This window comes from Schistocerca americana, chromosome 5, assembly GCF_021461395.2.
Source record: "Schistocerca americana isolate TAMUIC-IGC-003095 chromosome 5, iqSchAmer2.1, whole genome shotgun sequence".
NCBI lineage: Eukaryota > Metazoa > Arthropoda > Insecta > Orthoptera > Acrididae > Schistocerca > Schistocerca americana.
In genome coordinates, this window is record NC_060123.1 from 62,000,135 (window position 1) to 62,026,421 (window position 26,287).

The 26,287-nt window shown below is 43.8% G+C and overlaps 1 non-coding gene across 1 annotated transcript; it reads left to right on the forward strand.

The window, feature by feature from the left end:
• Positions 1-14,527: 14,527 nt before the first annotated feature.
• On the forward strand, positions 14,528-14,599 carry Trnat-agu. The gene has a single exon. It is a non-coding gene; the product is annotated as a tRNA-Thr (tRNA).
• The last annotated feature ends 11,688 nt before the right edge of the window (positions 14,600-26,287 follow it).

Consider the following 26,287-nt stretch of genomic DNA (forward strand, 5'->3'; position numbering starts at 1 on the left):
CGCTTCCCTGCGGTACTCCGTTACTCATGTTGGCAATTATTCTTGATTCAAATTCTGGAATATTCACTTCGTCTTCTTTTGTGAAGGCATTTCGGAAGGCTGTGTTTAGTAACTCTGTTTTGGCGGCACTGTCTTCGATAGTATCTCCACTGCTATCGTCCAGAGCTGTTAAATCAGCGAATAACATCCGTGGTGAAAGAGGGACCTGTAGAGGGTATAAACTTTAGAGGAAGACAGAGACTGGAATACATCCAGCAAATAACTGAGGACGTAGGTTGCAAGTGTTACTCTGAGATGGTGTAATGTAACGGACTACAGAAACTACCGATACCACCGACTGGCGAGGTGTGCGGTGCCGTCAATCAACTTGAAGGAGCAAGTGAACTTTAACTACGTAAACAAAAACTGAAATATTTTTATTGAAATGATAATATGTAGCTTAATATACTACTATTAATAATAATTAATAATTTTCCCTCGGAGAAAGAGGTGCATTACAATGGAGAGGTTGACACAAGAGAGGATTTCGTGCCGGGCCGCTTCAACCCAGTCAGAAGACTGATGACTCATAAGAAAAGAAACAAACAAAAAAGAACGGAGCTCATTACTTCATTAGTGACCTTTGATTTTAAAATTTAAATAACAGATACTCTTGGATCCAGACACCCTAGCGTAAGCTAGGCGAACTGAAACATTGCGTTAGTAGCAGTTCACAGTTTCTTCTGTCACGATCAGGAAAGGAGGGACCCCGTGTCGCAGTTTTTCGAAGAGATTTGTCACCTAGTAACGTGGAGAGCGGTGCTCCGTGAGAGCCTCTAGGAGCAGAGGCGGACAGCTGTTGAAATGCGCGGACCGGTGGCCGCGACAGCTAAGCCCCACTCACAGTCGCAGGGAGCTCCCGGGACGGCCCAGGGAGAGATCTGCGTGGAGGGTGCGCCGACTGTCACAGACACGCGGAGGTGGGCCACTCTCCGCGAAATCGTTCACAGCCGACGCGGACGCCTGCGTCCAACCGTAAGGGCGCCAGCAGAGAGCAAAGAACCAGTTTCTTTCTGTCCACCGTCCACATCCTCTCACCACTTTCGTTCCTGTGTAAACGACCATATAAAGAACAGAAAACTTAAAGCTATCTCAGATGTTTGACCTGAGAGTGGTTTCCTGCATAACAAAAAACAAACTTCTTTCATTTTAATTTTATCCATATTTTGCAGCTTACATGTTTCACGATCAGAATATGTTATCACAAGACGAAACTAATTTCCTCCAGGCATAACAGTGGCTTTTTTGACAGTTCTGGGGGAAATCTTATCGAACTAGAACATATGAAATATTAGTTCACTTAATTACGTAAATGAATAAAAGATTTACTGTACTTTGACACACTTCTCTGACACGAGATTGCTGGATAATTTACAACTGTCATTGATTATAAAAGCATCACTTGATGCACTCAGTAACGAACTGTTCTCTTGAGATTCTAACAACCCTACCACAACAAAGGTCAAAATTTAATAACGATTGTGGTGTTGCTCACGCTGCTACATAATGCATTTTCGGGCAACACCTAAGTTATTATGTGGCAGGTGTCATTAGAGCACAGTTAATAAAGTCATTTCATGTAATAATGAATAAACTAAGCATTCATTTTTCGTGTTTCCAACGCTGGTCTCGTTGTAAAATCATGGCTCAATCGTCGAAAATCTAGGTGGTGATGATTCCAAGTTCAGATGCAAAAAGGCCTAGGTTTTATTCTGCTATATTCAAAAGTTTTGTAGATGAGCTTCACAAACCATTCTTGAAGATTAAACCTTTCAAAGTTAGCACAATAGTGATGTAAAGAAAAGGAATCAGCACTCCGAATTTAAGTTACACTTCCTTTTTATTGCTTTTGTTGCAATATCAAGTAACACACAAAACGTCACTTCACAATACAAAACGTACTTGAAAACATCTTCCTCACAGTCACTGTTAAAGTTCACATTTTATAAGCTGACTACAATATGCGTCTTTACAACATGACGTCCAAGACTTGACTTTTTCAAGGTCCGACTCTCTAACAACTAATTAATAATCGCTTACGCGCCCCAAAATCAGAGTTACAAGTACGTCAAAGATCATAGTGACGAAAGAAAGAATACACATAAGAATAATATCACTGCAATATAAACATATCGATGTATCAAAGTACCTCTGCATTAATGAAATCAAATTTGAATGTTGTCTCAGAAATATGTCAACTACTTCTACAGAAGCGCAGTAGAATATTACTGGTATCGAGAGGCTCAGTTGAGGTGCCGTAAATGTTACGTAATTCAAGTACCATTACAAGATCCACCTGCATAGCTGGGTGGTAACGTGCTTGATTCCCATGCAAGTGGGCCCAGGTTCGGTTCCTAGCCAATTTGGAGATTTTCTCCTCTCGTGAACAGGGTGTTGTGCTGTCCTCATCTACGTCTACGTCCATACTCCGCAAGCCACCTGATGGTGTGTGGAGGAGGGTACCTTGAGTACCTCTATCGGTTCTCCCTTCTATTCCAGTCTCGTATTGTTCGTGGAAAGAAAGATTGTCGATACGCCTCTGTGTGGGCTTTAATCTCTCTGATTTTATCCTCATGGTCTCTTCGGGAGATATACGTAGGAGGGAGAAATATACTGCTTGACTCCTCGGTGAAGGTATGTCCCCGAAATTTCAACAATAACCCGTACCGAGCTACTGAGCGTCTCTCTTGCAGAGTCTTCCACTGGAGTTTATCTGTCATCTCCGTAACGCTTTCGCGATGACTAAATGTTCCTGTAACGAAGCGCGCTGCTCCCTGTTGGATCTTCGCTATCACTTCCATCAACTACGGATCCCACACTGGTGAGCAGTATTCAAACAGTGGAAGGACAAGTGTACTGTAACGTACTTCCTTTGTTTTCGGACAGCATTTCCTTAGGATCCTTCCAATGAATCTGTCTGGCATCTGCTTTACCGACGATTGATTTTATATGGTCATTCCATTTTAAATCACTCCTAATGCCTACTCCCAGATAATTTATGGAATTAACTGCTTCCAGTTGCTGACCTGCTATATTGTAGCTAAATGGTAAAGGATCTTTCTTTCTATGTGTTCGCAGCACATTGCACTTTTCTACATTAAGATTCAATTGCCATTCCCTGCACCATGCGTCAATTCGTTGCACATCCTCCTGCATTTCAGTACAATTTTCCATTGTTACAACCTCTCGATACACCACAGCATCATCCGCAGAAAGCCTCAGTGAACTTCCGATGTTATCCACAAGGTCATTTATACATATTGTGAATAGCAACGCTCCTACGACACTCCCCTGCGGCACACCTGAAATCTCTTTTACTTCGGAAGACTTCTCTCCATTGAGAATAACATGCGGCATTCTGTTATCTAGGAACTCTTTAATCCAATCACACAATTGGTCTGATAGTCCATACGCCCTTACTTTGTTCATCAAACGACTGTGGGGAACTGTATCAAACGCTCATGAACGGTCCAGAAACACCCCGGCACTATTGTAAACAGAAAAAAGTTTTCAGTCTAAGTGTTATAGAGAACGCTTTAGTCCTAAATTTAACACAGTAGCTGCCTGGCCTTTTTCCATTAGTTTCACCTCTGTAAATGAGTAACAAGTATTTAATTATAATATTGCTAACTTGGCCGTTGCTTAGGTGTTCTTTATGCTTTAGAGAAAATGGCGCTCGACCTCTAGGTGAATGAGCGTGAAGTATATGCTATTGCTAACCCATAACTTAAGTGAAATAGCGTCCGTAATTTAAATGGTTCCTGCCTAGGATTTAGGTTCGCACTTTGGTAGAATTTGGGCTTGTTTTTATTTCTGTATAGTTTATGCTCTTACATTTCGAGTGAAAATTTTGTCTACATATCTTTATACAAGTCATGTTGTCACACAAACGTGCCAATGATTACTTAATAGAAAAATTTGTATTCTTGGCATTGTCCATGGCTATAATGAGTCGTGGCAGTAACATAATACTATTTCTAAGTCAGTTTATTGCTCCTGTATTCTGTAACATATATAACACTTCCTGCATATTACTTATTCTAAATTGTACGGTACCAGGTGTTTAAGTCATCTGTATAGCTACTGAGGTTTAGATTAGTCAGTGTCTGTAATTTAAATGATTATTGTCCAAGTTCTAGTTTATATGATTACTGATTAGCACTTGAGGTCTAAGATGTACAAGTCGAAACTGGTGCCATTGTTTATTCCTTCAGATATTTAGAATTACGCGTTCATGTAACTTCATACACTACTGGCCATTAAAATTTCTTCACCACGAAGATGACGTGCTACAGGGGCGAAATTTAACCGACAGGTAGAAGATGCTGTGATATGCAAATGATTAGCTTTTCAGAGCATTCACACAAGGTTGGCGCTGGTGGCGACATCTACAACGTGCTGACATGAGGAAGTTTCCCAACCGATTTCTCATACACAAACAGCAGTTGACAGGCGTTGCCTGGTGAAACGTTGTTGAGATGCTTCGTGTAAGGAGGAGAAATGCGTACCATCAGGTTTCCGACTTTGATAAAGGTCGGATTTTAACCTATCGGGATTGCGGTTTATCGTATCGCGACATTGCTGCTCGCGTTGGTCGAGATCCAATGAGAATATGGAATCGGTGGGTTCAGGAGGGTAATACGGAACGCCGCGCTGGATCCCAGCGGCCTCGTATCACTAGCAGTCCAGATGACGGGAATCTTATCCGCATAGCTGTAACTGATCGTGAAGCCACGTCTCGATCCCTGAGTGAACAGATGGGGACGTTTGCAAGACAACAACCATCTGCACGAACAGTTCGACGACGTTTGCACCAGCATGGACTATCAGCTTGGAGACCACGGCTGTGGTTACCCTTGACGCTGCATCACAGACAGGAGCGCCTGCGATGGTGTACTCAACGACGAACCTGGGTGCACGAATGGTAAAACGTTACTTTTTCGGATGAGTACAGGTTGTGTTTATAGCATCATGATGGTAGCATCCGTGCTTGGCGACATCGCGGTGAACGCACATTGGAAGCGTGTATTCGTCATCGCCATAGTGGCGTATCACCCGGCGTGATGATATGGGGTGCCATAGGTTACATTTCTTAGTCACCTCTTGTTCGCATTTACAGCACTTTGAACAGTGGACGTCACATTTCAGATGTGTTACTACCTGTGGCTCTAGCCTTCATTCGATCCCTGCGCAACCCTACATTTCAGCAGGATAATGCACGACCACATGTTGCAGGTCCTGTACGGGCCTTTCTGGATACAGAAAATGTTCGACTGCTGCCCTGGCCAGCACATTCTCCACATCTCTCACCAACTGAAAACGTCTGGTCAATGGTGGCCGAGCAACTAGCTCGTTACAATACACCAGTCACTACTCTTGATGAACTGTGGTATCGTGTTGAAGCTGCATGGGCAGCTGTACCTGTACACGCCATCCAAGCTCTGCTTGACTCAATGCCCAGGCGTATCAAGGCCGTTATTACGGCCAGAGGTGGTTGTTCAGGGTACTGATTTTTCCAGATCTATGCATCCAAAGTGCGTGAAAATGTAATCACATGTCAGTTCTAGTATAATATATTTGTCCAATGAATACCCGTTTATCATCTGCATTTTTTCTTGGTGTAGCAATTTTAATGGCCAGTAGTGTATAGATTTTGTTAAACAAGGGAAAATCCAGGATTGAATTCATTCAGTATTATGAAAAGGATAGACTGTTACCATAAGAGATGTTGAGTCGCAGAGAGTCACATCAAAAAGACTGTTATACATGTGAGCTTTCCGCCAAAAGACTTTCTACGCACATTCATGCAAGCATATCTCACATACGTAAGACCACTGTCTGTGGTCACTAAGGCCGGACTGTGGGCTAAGAAGCTTCTTCCAACATGAGACAAATTTGTCCTTACGTTGTGTTATACGTAACGTAGGATAAGGATAAATTATCTTGCATTAACGAGTTGGCTGTTTTTATTTTTGACTCACAATTTTTTTTTTTTTTACATCCGATTATTTATATTAGCGTCATCTTATCAAGGAATAAAAACGCACAGCATAGCATTCAATAGTCAGACAGCGACATTCTTTCACAATGTTCGTTAGGCTTGTACGTGAAGTATTGGAAGAAATAGTAATAATGCCCTAGATAGAATGTTGCAATACAGTGTCGGAAAAGACTCGCACCAACAACGAGCAGTTTGGTGACATAAAGGAAGGTTGGAAGAAATGTTTCTACATCTGGAAGATAATGTATATACGTATTTCGAGCCAGTCACATAAGCGTGGCGCTCGTACCGCCATTATGAGGATGCATATTAGGTTGGCCTTGAATACATGCTGTAACGGTAGTGGGCGTTCATTACCTTTGAGATTGGACGTGGTGAGTTGATGTTCGACAAGAATACCTTTAAGGCGAAAAAGAATCCATTGTCAACACCGAACTGAGTTTGAAGGAAGTCGTGTTATAGGGCTACGAGAAGCTGGCCGTTCCTTCTGCAATACTGCTGAAAGTCTTCGCAGGAATGTAGCGGCTTTAGACGATCGTCGGCAGCGTTGGTCACAAGAATGTACGGTCTAAAGAAGACCGAGCTGCTGACGACCACGTAGCACTACCTAGAGGGGAGACCATCGAGGCTGACGTATGGTTCTGGCACCTCATACTGCATGTGCAGGAGCAATATGAGCGGCAGTTCGTACCACAGTAAAGCAACAAACTTTTCAAATCGATTACTTCAAGGACAGCTCAGAGATAATCCCCTGTAGCGCGCATTATACTGACCACTAACCAACACCATTTCCCACTTCACTAGTGTCAAGCGAGAGCTCATTGGAGGGCGGGGTGGAGATCTGTTGTGTTTTCTGGTGAAAGTTGGTTCCGCCTATGGGCCACTGATGGCTGTGTGTTCGTTAGAAGGAGGCCAGTTGAGGACCTGCAGCCAACCTCTCTGCATGCCATACACACTGTACCTACATCTGAGGTATGGTCTGTAGTGCGATTTTGCATGACAGCAGGAGAACTCTCATGGTTATCCCACGCATACTGACTGAAACTTTGTACTTCGGTCTGATGATTAGACCTGTTGCGTTGCCATCCATTCATGAACAACATTCGAGGGGTGTTTTCCAACAGGATAACGCTCGAACACGTACCGCTGTTGTAACCCAACATGCTCTACAGAATGTCGACATGCTGCCTTGGCCTCTTCGATCACCAGATGTGTGTCCAATAGAGTAGACCTACATACGGAACATCAACTCACGACAACTCCGGCGTCCACAAACAGCTGTCATGAAGCAGAATGAAATGGTTATAAATCAGATAAAAGTATTAATACTCACTTATACTGGCTGAGGGAATTCAATGCCTGCCACGGAAAAAGGCGGGAGCATGATGTGAACCGTTATGTCCAAAGTGGGTCAGGTCGAAGACACTGTGTGCCGAGTACGGAATAAGCATTCGGCAGAAAAGCGGATGGAAAACCAAAGGAAGTGAGACAAGAGTTTTCATAAGAAATGTTGCAAGAAACTATCTACTTCATAAGAGTACATAACGAGGGAGCGTCACAGCGGTAGCAGGATGTAAAGTGAATGTAGCAGAATAAGGAAGACACATTCGCTCAGTACGAACTGAGCTTTGCGTCATAGCGTCTCGCTAGCTCCCTTTTAATACTACAGCCCTCCAGATCTTGTCATGAGTTGATCATTCGGATCGATGGTATTCACAGTAATAGCACTACATTTCGTGATTACTATAGTGTAGTGGATCTGCGTCCTTCATACACCAGGATAGTGCACACCGAAGATGTACTCAGATGATGGTCTTCACCAGATGAACTTCATGCTGCTTGCCACCTGCCATCTTCTGGTGGAGAAACTATCTGTCTTCCGACAACACCACATCATAGAGTGCTACCAATACTGGAATTCCATATGGAAGCCAGTAACATGGCCTCTTGGTGTTCACATTCTTTTTCAACACTCAGACACCTTCACGTGTTGAAACTTATAAGTAGGAAGAAGATCAACCGACTACATGACTACCAGCGCCAGGTACATTCCGGATGGATCATCATTGGCCACTGTAGAATTTGGAGTGGGACCAAGTATACTCTCCAGCCAGCGTGAGAAGCACTTTGCGCTGCGCAGCTGCCTCTCTGCTGAAATAGCAACAGCCGAGGTTGCTGCAGAAGAACAACTACTTGTAAGCAGTGCTAATAGATAAGTGAACTCTAATAAATGTTTTAGTTGCGTCGTTGACACTTCACAGGTTCCCAACAGCTATCCTGACTTCATGCAGAAGTGTCTCCACTCGGCTCTCTGTGCAGTGTTAAGAATCCCCGTATTCACCGACCAAATGCAACAGGCATAGAACTCCATACCACAAACTGGCATTTGGCACCATTACGATACAATGCATGATGTCTGCATGCTTGCATTCAACGTTCTGGCCGCGCCACCAGTTATTAATATACTAGTATTTCACTTTTTCAATGTCTTATCTCGCGCTTACGTTAACTTGTTATCTTCCAGTGTTAATCACTTAAATGTATTACCTAGACAAATGAATTTCTGGGATTTCATTACTGTACCTTAATTATTTTTTCGTGTTGCGATTTTTTCCGTCACTGTACATTTCACAAAAACAGCCATCCTGAATATCTATAAAAACACATCACATGCATGCCATGTAGTAAGTTTCTTCCAATCTCACTCTTTCCAAGCATGTATTCCGACTGGTGGGGTGTGCTGTTATGGTTAACCGGATTGGGCATGTTACTTTTAATAGGTGGCCAGATGCCCTTCCTGTCACCACCCCATACCCCCCCACCCCCACCCCCCAGTATGGAATGTGTGTACCCCAATTGTTTGCATCTAGTGTAATCCATGGAATAGTGCGAACATGTTTCAAATGTCTGCAACTCGTGTAACTGAAGCGGAACGTCAGGACCAGCTCGGGATTCACCTAGCGGGATATGGAAAACCGCCTAAAAACCACATCCAGGCTGGCTGGCACACGGGACCTCGTCGTTAGTCCGCCGAGCGGAGTCGATCCGGCGTCGGTGCGCGTACCCAAAAAAAATGGTTCAAATGGCTTTGAGCACTATGGGACTTAATTTCTAAGGTCATCAGTCCCCTAGAACTTAGAACTACTTAAACCTAACTAACCTAAGGACATCACACACATCCATGCCCGAGGCAGGATTCGAACCTGCGACCGGAGCGGTCGCGCGATTCCAGAGTGTAGCGCCTATAACCGCTCGGCTACCCCGGCCGGCCTCGTCTACCCGTGTCCACAGGAGGGGGAGGGGGGGGGGTAGTAACTTTCGTCCAATAAGAAATAAGAAATCACACACCTTGATCGGCAACAACAGCATTCTAGAGCCATCTGTCAGTTACGAACACCACTTCTTCTTCGTTTACTACTAACTGTATATGAACGAGAAGGATTCTTATGTTTTCGTACCAAACGTATTCGAATTGTAGAGAACCGTTTGAGTGTGCTGTAATGTCACCAGTATCTTTTGACGGTTACCTTAAAGATAATGTATTAACATACGACACATGGATTATCGATGAAAGTCTCAAATGGTTACACATATTTTCTCCTCAATGTTCCCAAAAAACGAGAAAAATATTAGCAGAATCAATCTACCCTTGTCATGTAGCTTAGCATGCAGCACGTGATGGGGGTCAAATCAGCACGGCAGGTTAGCGACAGCTGGCCTTTTACACCTGCCGTGCTCACTTTAGTTTTTAGGCAGTTTTCCACGATCGTTTGGACAAATACTCGGCTGATGCCCAATCTGGGCCTCAGAAGAACCGACACTCAGAGATTATTTGTACGTCCATCTTTTCACAGACGGTTGCGGGATTTCGGCAGTTCGGTATTGGTAGTCAAATAAGCAGTCTAAGTTGTTATTTTATTAGGCTACAATTTTGGGCAATATATTACGCCATCTTCAGGCTCCCTGATCGGCGTGTAGGATGATTCCAAACTTTGATCGAGTCAAAATAGGGGTCAGCATTGAGTGCCTCGTATCCGTAGATTTTTGAGACAGTGATCGCTTCAGACATCAACTGCAGACTCCTACACCCAGATCAAGGGGCCGAAACTGGTAGCCCAATAAAATAACAATTTAGATGGCTGGAAGATGTTTGATTTGATATTCTATGCTCAGAAACGGTGCGCTTCCGGGTATGTGGATAAGTTCTGGTTTTCATTTTATGCATAAGAATTTCTTTATGTTTTAATGTATGAAATATTATTATCTACTTCGTCGTGATGGTGTTGTAGTAGGATGCGCAGATATTTTTATTTATTAATTTTTTTAAGGAAGTCCTTGGGGAAGGGTTCACCTGATGAACAGTTGGGAGTCGATGACAGTTGGTGAAATTTCAATTGGTCGCATGAAAGTGACATCCTTATTGTTACACTGGTTTTATCTGTGCGATTCCTATTTAGAAAATCATATGCCGCTCTGATACGGACGTACCTTCGAGGGACTCCCGTTGTAAATTGACCGATAGACTTGAAGTCGGCCCTCAGCGCCATAATTCTATATGTGAAGCACGTTACCTGCTGTGGTGACCACAAGGTGATTACGTCACGAGCTGCAAAGAAGTGACGTTAGGACGGCTGCGTGACCGCTGCAATGCCGCCGTCATGTCCGTCCAGAGAGTTTCTTATAGCATTCACTATGCACACCACCCACCTGCAACAACGCAACAGTTCATTGTAAGCTTGAAGATCAGGCAACTTGTTTATTTCTTACATAAAATAAATAATATTCGGCAGCTTTGTAAAATTTATATTTACTCATTTAGGTCAAATGGTTCAAATGGCTCTGAGTACTATGGGACTTAACATCTGAGGTCATCAGTCCCCTAGAACTTAAACCCAACTAACCTAAGGACATCACACACATCCATGCCCGAGGCAAGATTCCAACCTGCGACCGTAGCAGTCGTTCGGTTCCGGACTGAAGTGCCTAGAACCGCTCGGCTACTGCGGCCGGCGCTCATTTAGTACTAGCGCAACATACGATATGAAATTATAGCGGGTCGCATGATACGATTCAGGAAACTAAATCGTCATAATATTATATTATGTAGATTGTTCACTTCAGTCCTTATTGTACTCAGTTATGGTGGATGCGACTGTATATGCGCCGTGATTTTCATACGCTCTTTTTTCTTCTTTGCCATCGGCGTCCTTAATAGCTTTCCCCTCATTTCATATACTTATCGTTCCATAACTGCAATGCTAGATTGGAGACCTGCATTATACTGGCAACACAAAAGTAAATCTTTCTTCATCTCTCTCTCCGTTTCAACCATACGACTCTGCAACGATCTACCCTGTAACCTCTCCACTCAAGAGGAGGTTGAAGCTTTATCCGTTACCAACAGCATAGCTTTCCTCTCGACATACACCAGCTGTTGCCTCCTGACCTACAGTGAAGCAAGTATCGGTCATATTGTCGACATTGTCCATGAGTTTCCTCATCTCTACCTCTATTTTCTTTCTTCAATCTTGTCTTCCAACCTTTTCCTATTAATATTCGCTCTGATCACTTCTCTACATTTGATTCCTTCCTTGCTATTACGATGCATTTCTGTTACATGGAATTATTCACATTCAAGCCGAACTTAATCCTTAACACCATGTTTATACTACTACTACTACTACTACCACCATTATCAGTATTTTTATTAGATACTCTTCATGTGATATTGAAAGGGTACAGTACCGCCCGACATTGAAAATAGGTACAACATACTTCATTATTCTTGTCTGAACAACATATTTTTTTCTAATAATAACTCAATTTCAATTAATACAGCGAAGCCGGATACCAGAGTGGGAAAAAATGACAATTTATTTATTTAATTGATCACATGTGCACTCCCACAAAATAAATCCCTACATCCAATTTGGTGAGATCTGTGAAATGAATGAATGTATGGTCGCCTGCTAACCGCAGATAGTGAATGTGAATATATGATCATCTTTGAGACGATCCCTTGGCCACCTTTGGTGGAACCAAAGAGATGAAACTTACCGGAGCTTTGAGCGCCAGAAATGTGGCTGACCAATATGGTAGCATGGTCTTCCCCCACCTCGACAGAGGTGCGAGAGGACCTGAAGAACGGCCATGTCTCAGCACTCTGCCGCTGGATCTTGTGCTGTTGAGACCTGTCTTGGGTGTGCTCCGTAAAGACAAAAGAGTGGAGACATGGTATGCGTGTGGAATATTTAAGAGTAGTTTGAAATAATAATTTCTCTATTTCAGGAACTTTTGTGGGGAGAATTAAATGTCAGGCAGGTAATATTAATGGGATCGTAGTAATCTTCGGAAGTGACCAACGGTCACAATGAAACCTCGTGTAGCAATAAGTTGAAATACTTCCGTGTGCTTAAGTTTAGCTGAATTACTAGCGTGTGTACAATAAGTTGAAATATTTAAGAAATAGCGTGTGTACCATAAGTTGAAATATTTAAGAAATGGCGTGTGCAGGACTTGAAATTAGAGACGAGTACTTCCACGTGGTGAGTACTGTGTGAGTCTCAATCTGTGTATGAGACAAAGTATAAAGAGAAGTACTCGTCCATGGTATCAGTTGAGGACTCGCGTGTGTGATAAATACGTTCTTAATATTACTTTGCGTTATATGATTCCGTGTGACGATAGATTCAAACTCTGAGAGAGAAGCAAGGTGAGTCGGCCGTCTATCCAGCAACGCCACTTGGCTTGCATTGCACAGGAAGACGTGTATATATCTCCAGAGTTCATAGTAGGAAAGTAGAATTACAAAGTGGGGCAGTGTCGTGTGAAACTGGGGTAAATACTAATTGAAGTGGGAAAGCTGAAAGTGATAGTGTTGTGACTATTTATTGTATTGTATTCCATGTTGTAGTGTGGTGTATGTCATGTAATTTGGGTATGTGTGGTTTGCATGGGAGAGTAGCAAGGTAGTTTCAAAAGATTAGTGGGTTATGCTTGTTTCTTTGGTACCGCTCGGTCTAGAGGAAAGTTTCGTGATGATGACTGAGAGTCGAAGTGTGAGGTATAATAAAAGATCCACCATCCTATCCAGAAAGTGCACTGTAGCGTTAAATAATTACGAGACCATAAGGTAGAGAATCACCAATGTAAAGCCATGCCCACTGGGCGGAATTTCTCATGTGTTATTGTTATAGGTTATAGAATTTGTGTGTTTAGGTTATAGAATTTATCGGAATAAATAAGATAGTGAAAAGAAAAAGATTGGTGGACTTTTCCTTCGAATTGTATGTTGTCATGATGTCCCGAATTTATAATGTGTGCGCCATTCATATTCAGTGCGGTGGCCACGTATTGATAAAAGCCGTTATATAAAAAAAAAAAAAGGGAAAATGTGGTATTGCCAGTGCGTAGTGAACAGTCAGAGTTCCGTAAATTACTGATAGATGTGCGTTTCCGTTGCGTATTATTCATACAGGAGGTTGATTAGTGACTTAATTGTGAGTACGAGAGTTCATGTTACTCGATAAATAAGAATGAATCCACTCGCTTGGCAGACCACTCATCTTGCAGGCCTGACTGCTTGATGCCACAGTATGAGCAAGGCATGTGGGTGCCTCTCAATATGGATATCGTAATATTGACATACTATGGATGTCTTCCCACTCTAGTGGTGCTACGTCGTTGACGTCAAAGAAAGTGAGTCTGGTAGCAGTTCTTTACGACAGAGGTAAGGGAGCCGTCAGCACCATCAGATGCCCCTGCTCCATGATGCGCTGACATTTAGAACACCTGTCGACATCGCCACTTCTTGCTGATAGAGATGAAGAGTACATTGCAATTTTTCCTGCAAATGTCAACGATGACAGTTTGTCAAGACTAGTAATCCAACCGGTTTCAAAATTGGTTCAAATGGCTCTGAGAACTATGGGACTTAACATCTGTGGTCATTAGTTCCCTAGAAATTACAACTACTTAAACCTAACTAACCTAAGGATATCACACACATCCACGCCCGAGGCAGGATTCGAAACTGCGACCGTAGCAGTCGCGCTGTTCCGAACTGAAGAGCCTAGAACCGCTCGGCCACCGTTGCCGGCCAACCGGTTTCCTCGAAAAGTAACGCAATCACACTAGCGTGTATTAACTATGTGGTCTATGTAAGGGTGGACGGCTTTATAGAGAATCACAACGCTCTTCCTGTCAAATGTTCCTCCTACAAGAAGACAAGGTGGGTTAAAGAAGAGAGAGGACCTGTTACTCACTTCTGTATAAAGAGAAACTGTATGGTTCCGGAGACCTTTTTGTGTCTGAAACGTCTATGATCTACATATGCAGACTGAAGCGACAAATGACAATTTGTACCAAGGCTTCTGCAATGCTGTTCGAGCTTAGGGAGAATACCAAGTGGGCTGAGGCGTGAATGAGAATTTGGACCGAGAAGGGAGTCATGCAGCGGTAGTCCGTGCAGTTGTACAGAGCCACTGTGCCAGGGTGGCGTAGTGGTTAGCGCATCTCCCTAGTGAACAGAAGGCCTGGGTTCAAATCCCAGCCTTGGTGTATATTTTCATTCGTCCTTTCAGTCGGCATATATACATTTATTTATTTTCCGGAATGTAATGGACAGTATCATCGCTTCAGATTTCAGAACGGGGCAAAGAACTCCAAGTGGGGACCACGTCGTCAGAATTCTAACATATACAAATCTAATTCGTGATAGCTTTATGTGGACTGTTTTCACAAAACAAATTTACCTAATTTCATAGGAAGGCAGGCCTGTGATAACGTATTGCTAAAGAATACAGTGGTTTCTCAAAGGATCTGTATAGATAGATAGATAGATATTCAGCAATAACAGGCCCTGCTGTCCACGCGGTGCTTCCACAAACTGTCTCCATTACATCCCGATTCGTGCCCCGTTCCACCAGGTATCTTCGATTCCCAGGGCTGCTAGGTCCTTCGCCAGGTCGTCCATCCAGCGCTGCCTTGGTCGTCCAATGGGGCGTTTGGTTTTTGGTTTCCCCGCTAGTGCCATCTTCGCCTGTCTTCCATCTGGCATACGGGCTACATGGGACACGCATTGTATTCTTTTGCTCTTTATCTTGGTTGTCACATCAGAAGGTGTATTTCCTCGTTTTTCCTCCTCCTCCTTTCTCCATTATCTAAAACTGGTCCCCATATCTTCCTCATTACTCTTCTTTCAAATATTAATAGTTTTTCCCTTTCTCGCTTAGTCATGCCCCATGTTTCTGAACCGTACATTACTGCTGGGCATACGTCTGTTGACGGCACAGTGATATGCAAAACGGCAGGAGCGCTGGCCAGGGGGCAGTGACCTGAGTGCTTGCCTGTGGCCACGCCGCTTTGCCACTATGCACAGTATTGCGCTGGGCTGTTGCGTGCGACTCCAGGTGTTTAGAATTTTGATCTTAATCCTATGCAGCAGAGGAAAGAATTCAGTTTGGGAATACTGTAGCGTCGAGTCCAAAGCGAAATAAATGAGGCGCTATCTCTGTTAAAAGAACCCCTCGGTAGTGCGATTTTCGCCGAAAGTTATCTGACAAAGCCGGAGGGAGTCACGCTCGACAAGAGATAGCTGGCCAGCGGTTTTCTCGTGGCAAATCTGTGTGGCAGTTACCGGACGCAAGACCACGCGAGTGACAGTTTGTTTCTCCCGATACGGGAAATCACTAGCTTAGGAAATATCTATTAGGTGAGAGGTTGGAGCTCCGTTTCTTAAAATTTCATTGGGTGATCGTTGTCCGCCCCCGGTAGCTGAATGGTTTCCCGATGGGGATTTTGCCTTCCTCGAGAACATAGTCGACGGTGCGGGTCTCTCGCATCGTCGGAATATGGGACCTCATCATCACTCCATTTATCATTAATTCTGCCGGCACGGTAGCTCAGCGTGTTTGGTCAGATGGCCGATTGTCCTCTGAAATAAAAAAAATGAGTGAAGGAATGAACGATCAACTTGAACAGATGTCATGTGACGTCCGCCCAGACCAAACGAAACGAACAATGCGGAACAAAACCATTAAAAAAAATGGTCAGCGTCACGGATTGTCAATTCTCTGGGCCCGAGTTCGATTCCCAGCTGGGTCGGGGAATTTTCTCCGCCCAGGGACTGGGTGTTGTGCTGTCATTTTCATAATCCTATCATCCTCATCGACTGCAGGTCGCCGAAGTGGCGTCAAATTGAGAGACCGGCACCCGGCGAACGGCCTGCCCGACGGGGGAGGGGGGGCTAGCCATATGAATAAATAAAATAAATTGGGTAATCATTGACTGTGCTTTTCCAGTACTGGAGGAAGCTTTGTACGGACATTTTGCGGGGAGCAGAGATAGATAGATAGATAGATAGATAGATAGATAGATAGATATTCAGCGATCATAGGCCCTGCAGACCACGCGCTGCTTCCACAAACTGAATCCATTCCTTTCTATTTTGTTCTCGGTTCCTCCAGGTGTCTTCAATTCACAGGTCTGCTAGGTCCTTCACCAGGTCGCCCATCCAGCGTTTGATTTCCCCGCTAGTGCCATCATCGCCTGTCTTCCATCTGGCATACGGGCTGCTTGGCCCACCCATTGTATTCTTTTGCTCTTTATCTTGTGTAGGATAGTTGGTCGCCGCATCAGTAGGTACAGTTCATCGTTTCTCCTTCTCCTCCATTCTCCATTATCTAAAACTGGTCCCCATATCTTCCTCATTACTCTTCTTTCAAATATTAATATCTTTTCCCTTTCTCGCTTAGTCATGCTCCATGTTACTGCTCGGCATATCACTGTGTCGTAGATTTTCATCTGAGTGTTCACTGAGACCGATTTAGAGCCGAGCGTCTCTCTGAGGGAATGCATGCATTTCGTTCCCACTGCTATTCTTTCCTTGACGTCCATTTTTATGTTGTTGACCGTGGTAAACCACGATCCCAAGTATTTGAACTGGTCTACTCTCTTGAACCTCTTGCCACCTATCTCAAGAAATTGTATCTGCTCTTGTCTTCTTCCTAATTGCGTGAACTCAGTTTTATCTTCATTCATTTTGAGCCCTACCTTCTGTGCATAATTGTCCATTTTCTAGTACATTTCTATCAACTCGTGCTTTGATTCACTTAATAGTACTATGTCATCTGCATATGCGAGACAATCGAAGTTACCGTCCATCTGTACTCCAGCCCACTCCTGTTGCCTACCCTCTTTTATTACTTTCTCTATGATGACATTGAACAGAACACATGAGAAGGCATCCCCTTGTGTGACACCTGTCTCAGTCTCGAATGTTTCTGATGTGGATCCTCGGCAACGCACTGCTGTCTTTTACCATTCCATACAAGCTTTCACCATTCTGATTAGCTTCTCAGGGATTCTGAAGTCCGGCAATAAGTCTTCAAATCTCCGTTTTGATTTACAACAGTTGGACAAGAATAAGGAAATACCACTAAAATGAATGGTTGGGCATAAACGCAGATGCTAGCCGAGACAGCTGTCACGCTATTGTTGTTCTCAACGAACGGCACATGTGCAAAGCCTCAATACGTTGCAAGCGCCAGTTGTGGTCAACCCGTGCTCGTGTGGTGAACATTTCCGTAACCACCATAGCCGAAGTGTGTTGCGTTTCAAGAACATTCGAACGTCTACGCCATATACTCGGAAAACAGAGAACATCTACATAAATACATACATACATACTTATTCTGCAACCCGTCGTACCACGTACCGCTACCAGTCATTTCCTTTCCTATTGCACTCGCCAATAAAGCAATGAAAAAACGACTATCCACACGCATCCGTATGAGCCCTAATTTCTCGTATCTTGTCTCTGTGGCCCTTACGCGAAATGTATGTTGGCACAGAAGAACCGTTGGGCAGTCAGCTTCAAATGACGATTCCCTAAATTTTCTCAACAGCGTTCCTCGAATAGAACGTCGGCTTTCCTCCAGGGATTCCCTTTTGAGTTCCCAAAGCATCTCCGTAATGCTTCGAAATGTTCGAACCTATCGGTAACAAATTCAACAGCCCGCCTCTGATTTACTTCCATGTCTTCCTTTAATCCGACCTCTTGTGAATCCCAGACACCCGAGCAGTACTCAAAAATACGTCGTACTATTGTGCTATAAGCAGTCTCCTTTACAGGTGAACCACTGTTTACCTGAATTCTCCCAATAAACCGGACTACTCGCCTTCTCGACCATAGTCCTCACATGGCTGTTCCATTTCATATCGCTCTGCAACGTTTCGCTCCGATATTTAAAAGAAGCGACTGTGTCAAGCAGTACACTACTACCAATGCGGCATCCGAATATTACGGGTTTGTGTTTCCTACTCATCCACATTACCTCACATTTTTCTACATTTAGCGATAGCTGCCATTCATCACACTAACTAGGAATTCAGCCTAAATCCTCTTGTGTCATGCTGCAGTCACTCAACTTCGGCGTCTTCCCGTACACCACAGCAGCATCAGCGAACTACCACCCAGTCCTCCAGGTCATTTATTTATATAGAAAATAATAGCGGTCCTATTTCCCTGGGCACCCCTGACGAAACCCTTGTCTCTGATGAGGATTCCATTTCTTACGAAGTCTTCAAGCCATTCATAATCTGGGAACATATTCCATAAGCTCGAACTTTCGTTAACAGCCTGCAGTTTTGGCACCGTGTGAAATTCTTTCCGGAAATCTAGAAATATGGATTCTCCTTGTTATGCATCCATAGTTCGCGTTGTACAGGGTGATTCAAAAAGAATACCACAACTTTAGGAATTTAAAACTCTGCAACGACAAAAGGCAGAGCTAAGCACTATCTGTCGGCGAATTAAGGGAGCTATAAAGTTTCATTTAGTTGTACATTTGTTCGCTTGAGGTGCTGTTGACTAGGCGACAGCGTCAGTTGATGCTAAGATGGCGACCGCTCAACAGAAAACTTTTTGTGTTATTGAGTACGGCAGAAGTGAATCGACGGCAGTTGTTCAGCGTGCATTTCGAACGAAGTATGGTGATAAACCTCCTGATAGGTGGTGTATTAAACGTTGGTGTAAACAGTTTACAGAGAATGGGTGTTTGTGCAAAGGGAAAAGTTCTGGACGGCCGAGAACGAGTGATGAAAATGTAGCACGCATCCAGCAAGGATTTGTTCGCAGCCCAGGAAAATCGACTCGCAGAGCTAGCAGAGAGCTGCAAATTCCACAATCAACTGTATGGAGAGTCCTACGAAAAAGGTTAGATATGAAACCTTATCCCGAGGCGATGGATCGGCCGCCAGGCAGCCCGTGACAGAGCACTTCATCACTGGCCTCCAAGAAGCCCTGATCTTACCCCCTGCGATTTTTTCTTATGGGGGTATGTTGACGATATGGTGTTTCTGCCACCTCTCCCAGCCACCATTGATGATTTGAAACGAGAAATAACAGCAGCTATCCAAACTGTTACGCCTGATATGCTACAGAGAGTGTGGAACGAGTTGGAGTATCGGGCTGATATTGCTCGAGTGTCTGGAGGGGGCCATATTGAACATCTCTGAACTTGTTTTTGAGTGAAAAAAAAACCTTTTTAAATACTCTTTGTAATTATGTATAACAGAAGGTTATATTATGTTTCTTTCATTAAATACACATTTTTAAAGTTGTGGTACTCTTTTTGAATCACCCTGTGTAATGTGCTGGATCATCGAAATAAGCTACTTGGTTTAAAAAAAAATCATTGTATTCGAGCTGAGAATATGTTCAAGTAGTCTGCAGTAAACCGATGTTAGGGATATCGGTCTTTAATTCTCATGTCCGTTCTTTTACTCTTCTTGTATACAGGAATCAACTGCCATTTTTTCTAGTCGCTAGTGGCTTTGCGCAAGACGAGAGATTCGCGATAAATGCAGGACAAGTAACAAAACGCGGGCGAAAGTATTTAGCGATCGTGACAGACGGCCACTGAACAGGATTGTGTTGAAAATAGGAAGAAGACAGCAACAAAAGTCACTGCAGAATTGTCATTAGTGCTGCAAATCCCCCTAACAGTAAATCGTAGAGCCCGAGCCATAAAAGCTGGACTATGTAGGAGCCGAAGAAAGTCATTTGGTCGGCTGTGTCTTGTTTCGCACTGTTTCCAACTTCTGGCCAAATTTTGTGTCCCAAGGTTAGAATACGGCAGGGATCGGTCATGATTTGGGATGCAATACCGTGGTATTACATGCACACCATGTTTACTCTGTTACTATGCGACGTCGCATTAGTGCCAATAATTATGTGACCATTTTTAATTATCAGGTACGTCCCATGGTACAATGCTTGTTCCCAAACGGTCCTGCTGTGTTATACATCTACATCTACATCCATACTCCGCAAGCCACCTGACAGTGTGTGACGGAGGGCACCCTGAGTACCTCTATCGGTTCTCCCTTTTATTCCAGTCTCGTATTGTTCGTGGAAAGGAGGATTGTTGGTATGCTTCTGTGTGGGCTCTAATCTCTCTGATTTTATCCTCATGGTCTCTTCGCGAGATATACGTAGGAGGGAGCAATATACTGCTTGACTCTTCAGTGAACGTATGTTCTCGAAACTTTAACAAAAGCCCGTACCGAGCAACTGAGCGTCTCCCCTGCAGTCTTCCACTGGAGTTTATTTGTCATCTCCGTAACGCTTTCGCGATTACTAAATGATCCTGTAAAGAAGCGCGCTGCTCTCCGTTGGATCTTCTCTATATCTTCTATCGACCCTATCTGGTACGGATCCCACACTGCTGAGCAGTATTCAAGCAGTGGGCGAACAAGTGTACTGTAACCTACTTACTTTGTTTTCGGATTGCATTCCCTTCGGATTCTTCCAATGAATCTCAGTCTGGCATCTGCTTTACCGACGATCAACTTTATATGATCTTTCCATTTTAAATCACTCCTAATGCGTACTCCCAAATAATTTATGGAATTAACTGCTTCCAGTTGCTGACCTGCTATATTGTAGCTAAATGATGGAGCTTTCTTTCTATGTATTTGCAGCACATTACACTTGTCTACATTGAGATTCAATTGCCATTCCCTGTACCATGCGTCAATTCGCTGCAGATCCTCCTGTATTTCAGTACAATTTTCCACTGTTACAACCTCTCGATATACCACAGCATCATCCGCAAAAAGCCTCAGTGAACTTCCGATGTTATCCACAAGGTCATTTACGTATATTGTGAATAGCAACGGTCCTACAACACTCCCCTGCGGCACACCTGAAATCAGTCTTACTTCGGAAGACTTCTCTCCATTGAAAATGACATGCTGCGTTCTGTTATCTAGGAGCTCTTCAATCCAATCACGCAGTTGGTCTGATAGTCCATACGCTCTTACTTTGTTCATTAAACGACTGTGGGGAACTGTATCGAACAAGACGACAGGGCTCCAGTCCACGCGGATGGTATCGTCCAAGACTGGTTTGGTGAGGACGAGAATAAATTTCCGTGTCTCCCTTGGCTGGCTGGCTCTGAGCACTTTGGGACTTAACTTCTGAGGTCATCAGTCCCCTAGAACTTAGAACTACTTAAACCTAACTAACCTAAGGACATCACACACATCCATGCCCGAAGCGGGATTCGAACCTGCGTCCATAGCGGTCGCTCGCTTCCAGAATGTAGCGCCTAGAACCGCTCGGCCACCCTGGCCGGCGCGTCTCCCTTGACTACCACAGTCACGAATCTGTATATTATTCTGCCTTCGTGATATACTTTGGAGAGAAGGGTGCATGATCACTATCCACGTCCATCATCATTGTTTGCACTTGCACTATTTTACATTAAGACTGGTATAAGCCATACGGGACTAGTATTTAACCATTCCGAGACAACTGGGAGCTGTTTTGAAAGCCAGTGGTTTTCCTACAGGTATTTGGTATGGTGATGTGTTGGTTTTTGGTTTTTTCATATTTTTTTCCACACCCTTCATTGGAATGAGGAGGTTCTGCGCAGAACCGGAGAGGGAAGGAACATATGCAAAACACTGATAAGGAGAAGGTACAGGATGATAGGACATCTGTTAAGACATGAGGGAATGAATTCCATGGTACTAGAGGGAGCTGTAGGGGGCAAAAACTGTAGAGGAAGACAGGAGATTGGAATACATCCAGCAAATAATTGAGGACGTAGTTTGCAAGTACTACTGTGAGGTGAAGAGGTTAGCACAGGAGAGGGATTCGTGGCGGGCCGCATCAAACCCGTCAGGAGACTGATGACGAAAAAGTACAAGGAAGAAGTACCAACCTTCGTAAGCACTTTAACAATTCTAAAATGAGAGAAAAAGGTAACAGTTTAGAAAATTTGGATGAGTCATATTACAGTGTTGGCTAGAAGGCCGGAATAAATTGTCCTAATATCAACTTGCAAAAGCTTTTTCCCTCGACACATTGATACGTAAGATGTCAGACTTGGCTTATGGATCTTTATTTCGCGTTACCTCCTGATAAATGCAAGTGAAATGCAGCATGCTTGTAATGTTCATGGCTAGGGGACAATCTGGCAGCTAGTGTCGTAACATGCGTGCCTTAAACTGTACCTGGTAAACATCAAGCTCAACAATCTGGTCAGACAGATTGCTATCACTGTGTCCTTTATGCTTTCTCTATTAAGCAATTCGGACAGCTCTTATGCTTAACCCAGAGCAATATCATTGCTGTTCATTCATGAAGAACCAAACAAGAGGGAAAACAGGGGAGATATTGTGTTGTAATGTCCCGTCGACGGCGTGGTCATTAGAGAACGAGTAGAAACTCGGACTGGGAAAGGATGTGGAAGAAAGTGGATCGTATCGTTTTTGAAGATAACATCTGGGCGTTTTCCCTAATATATTTAGAGAAACAACGGAAAAACTAAAATTCTCGATGGGTGAATGGGGAATTTAGCCACCAATCGCCGGTATGTAAGTCTTGTCTCTTACAACTGAGCCAACTCCCGCTGTCAGAACTAAACATAAATACCGTTCTTCCTATGGGCACAAATCCCATCACATATTTATTTTGTCCCACATCGAAAATCACCCTTTTCCATGTCGAGCGCCATCGCGATAGAATACTTTGGCTAGTTCAACCACGAATTTAGATACCTTAAAAACAAATAAAATAAAAATAAGTTGCAAAGTGTATCTTACACCGTGATTTATTAGTATCCTGCAGTATCCCCGACGCACATTACAAGCTCTGCGTCAAGCACAAGAGTACCGATCAAGAAGCTTGGCAGTATTTGAGTTCCGGGGCGAGATCGGTCACGATAGCGCCCATGATTTCCGCTTGAGTTAAAAGCGGGTCTGCGCTGCAGAGAAAGTAGTTGCTAAGCCAAACGGGCAGCGTGCCAGAGGCAGCGGCTCCGGGCCAAAAGTGGAATTTTCCGAACGCAGAAGCTACTGTGTCCTGTATGTCGCAACTGCGGCGGCCAATGTTTATCGCATGCGCGAGCGCCACCCAACGGATGAGTCCGCATTTCCTCCTCGCTGTGCAGCCAGACAGAAACGGAATACGGAAGATACGAGAGGGAGTGTTATTTCTGGTTGGCGGAAGAGTGAGTTCGTAAAGAACAGGACAAGATAAAGCTTTATGTAGTAATTGAAACTAAAATAAACTTCACAATGTATTGGTTAAAAACAGCCTTGGATGCGATTTTAGTTTTTTATTTTTCAACGACGCGTTTCGCCTTATTTAGCCATCTTCAGGTTATCTTAATTTGGTATTTCTTAGAAGAATCCTTTAGTCAGTGTAGCCAAAAGGGCATCGTCGAATTTATCAGGCCACCATCGCCATCGTTAAACTCAGTAAAAACTTATCTAGAAATACCAAATTAAGATAACCTGAAATTGCCTAAATAAGGCGAAACGCGTCGTTGAAACCAAGGCTGTTTTTAACCAATACTGTTAAGCACTGGTTTGTTGTATGCCACATATGGATTTGAAGACCTACTTGTTAGAATTTGCCGTTTCTGCTGCTGATGATGGTAGTTCCCTTACGACTACGTACAGACATTTCTGTCAGTTTTCGTTTAAATAACTGTACAATCAGAGTAATAAGATTCAGTTATCACTAATAGTCCTAACTTTTTCTTCTAGTAATCCTACCAGTTTTAATTCAGATACTGGTATCTACAGACTTACGTCCATTCAAGAAAACCTGCTATTGCTTCTACTAACGCTATAACTATTAAATTCGTAAACCAGGACCTCCACTACCGTTGATTGGAGTCTTCGTGTGTTAAAAGATTTGTCCGTCACTTTCGGCAGTGTTTCTAATATACTCTTATTTTCCAGAATGACTTTTCACTCTGCAGCGGAGTGTGCGCTCATATGAAACTTCCTGGCACATTAAAACTTTCTACCGGACCGAGACTCGAAATCGGGACCTTTGCCCTCCACGGGCAAGTGCTCTTCCGACTGAGCTACCCAAGCACGACTCGCCAGTTCTCCTCACAGCTTCAATTCTGCCAGTATCCCATCTCTTATTTTCCAAACTTCACAGAAGCTTTTCCGTGAACTCTTATCTTTCCCGTCATGTATGTTTCCACGCTTCTTACAGAGACTTGTAGCTAAGTACCTCCCACTCCTTGTATGTCTTCACTCACAACCTCTTCACCCCATTAACAGGCGCAGAAATCACATTCCGATGTGCCATCATTGCTACGAGGCAACCAATCATGTACCTGACATTCCATTCTACAGAGTGCCCATAGTTAAAGTTCCAGTTTCAAAACGCTATAGAAAGAAAACCTTTGCTCAGAATGACATCAAATTCGAACAGCATGTTATTGACGCTGGGGGACAACTCATCGAACAGAAGAAAATGAAAATTTGACCAATAGATGCCGCTGTAAGCTTCAGAATGTGGACTCCAATACAATCGCGGCACACAGCTATTCCTCAGTTTGCGTCCGAGAGGCGCAACACGGCGGTCTCCATAAAAGATTGCGCGCTGCTGGTAAAGTTCTTTCACGAGAACTGTGGCTGTGAGCCAATAATCCTGCAGAAATTCCGGACACTCAAGACTGTGGAAAAAGGCATTAGTTCGATGTCTGCTAAGGATCTGGAGAAAATGATAACAAAATTCGGAAAGGCGTGCTCTTCAGAAGCCCAGTGTGGTGGAGGGAGGAAAAACAGTTGATCCGATGTCTGTCGAAGACGTGGCCACAGCAATGCAAAATGGGTCGAGCGGTGGTGTGTGCGAACTCACAGTGCACTGGGAATTGACACAGCGTTGAACGTACCTGCGAGCACGGTCCATAAAATCCCACGAAACCTGCTCCATTTCTATCCATACAAAGTTTCTTCCTGCTGAGCTGCCAGCACGACAAAAGTTTGCATAGAAGTGGACAAAGAAAGGCCACGGAACATTCTGTGGGCAGACGAAGCTCATTACCATCTCCAAGGACATTTCAATACACGGATTCACAGAATATGGGCAACGAAATATAGACACGCACATCAATCGGTACCATTTTATTCTTCATAGGTGACTGTGTGGAGTGGGTTGAAAGCCTCGTATATCGTAGTGCCGTGTCCTTTTTTATTTCTTTTTTTTCCTGCGGGTCCTGTTACCTGTACTTTTACTGATAAAAGCTATGAGAATCTCTTGCGTAAAAACATAATTCCAACCCTTCAACAGCGTGAAGGTGTGAACATGTGAGTAGGATCATTTTTAAGCAAGATGGCTCTCCTCCGTACATTGGACCGCCCGTGAAGCGGCACTTCGGAAACGCTAGAATAATCAGCAGTGACTTCCCCACAGGCTGGTCTTATAAATCAACTGGTCTTAATCTGCCTGACTTCTGACTGTAGGGTTATATGAAAGATGCTGTATCCAGTTCTGCAATTACAAACGTAGCTGAACTGAAGAAACGCATTCCGCAACGCGTTCTGAATGTGATCCCCGAGACACTCCGACCTGTCGGAGGACGAGCTGTTTCTTGATTTCAGCTCATGTCAACGATGGACAGCATATTGAACATGTTTTACGCCAGTCTCACGACAGTCAGAAACCGATGCCATATTGAGTATTACCCGGTTTTTGTCCTCAGGACCGTTAAAAACCGATTCGTCCCATCCTCTGTGGCCACTTGTCGTGGTGGATGGACTTAACTGCCTCAACTATTGACTGCCGAAGCAATTCAAACCACAGCCGTCATACTGCTAATAATCTGCCATTTGTAGCCGAACCCATTTGCGTTAAGACGCTTGTTGTGCCATCTGTTGGTAAGATTTCTATTACTTTTTTTTTGTTCCATTACGTTTCCACTGTGTCAA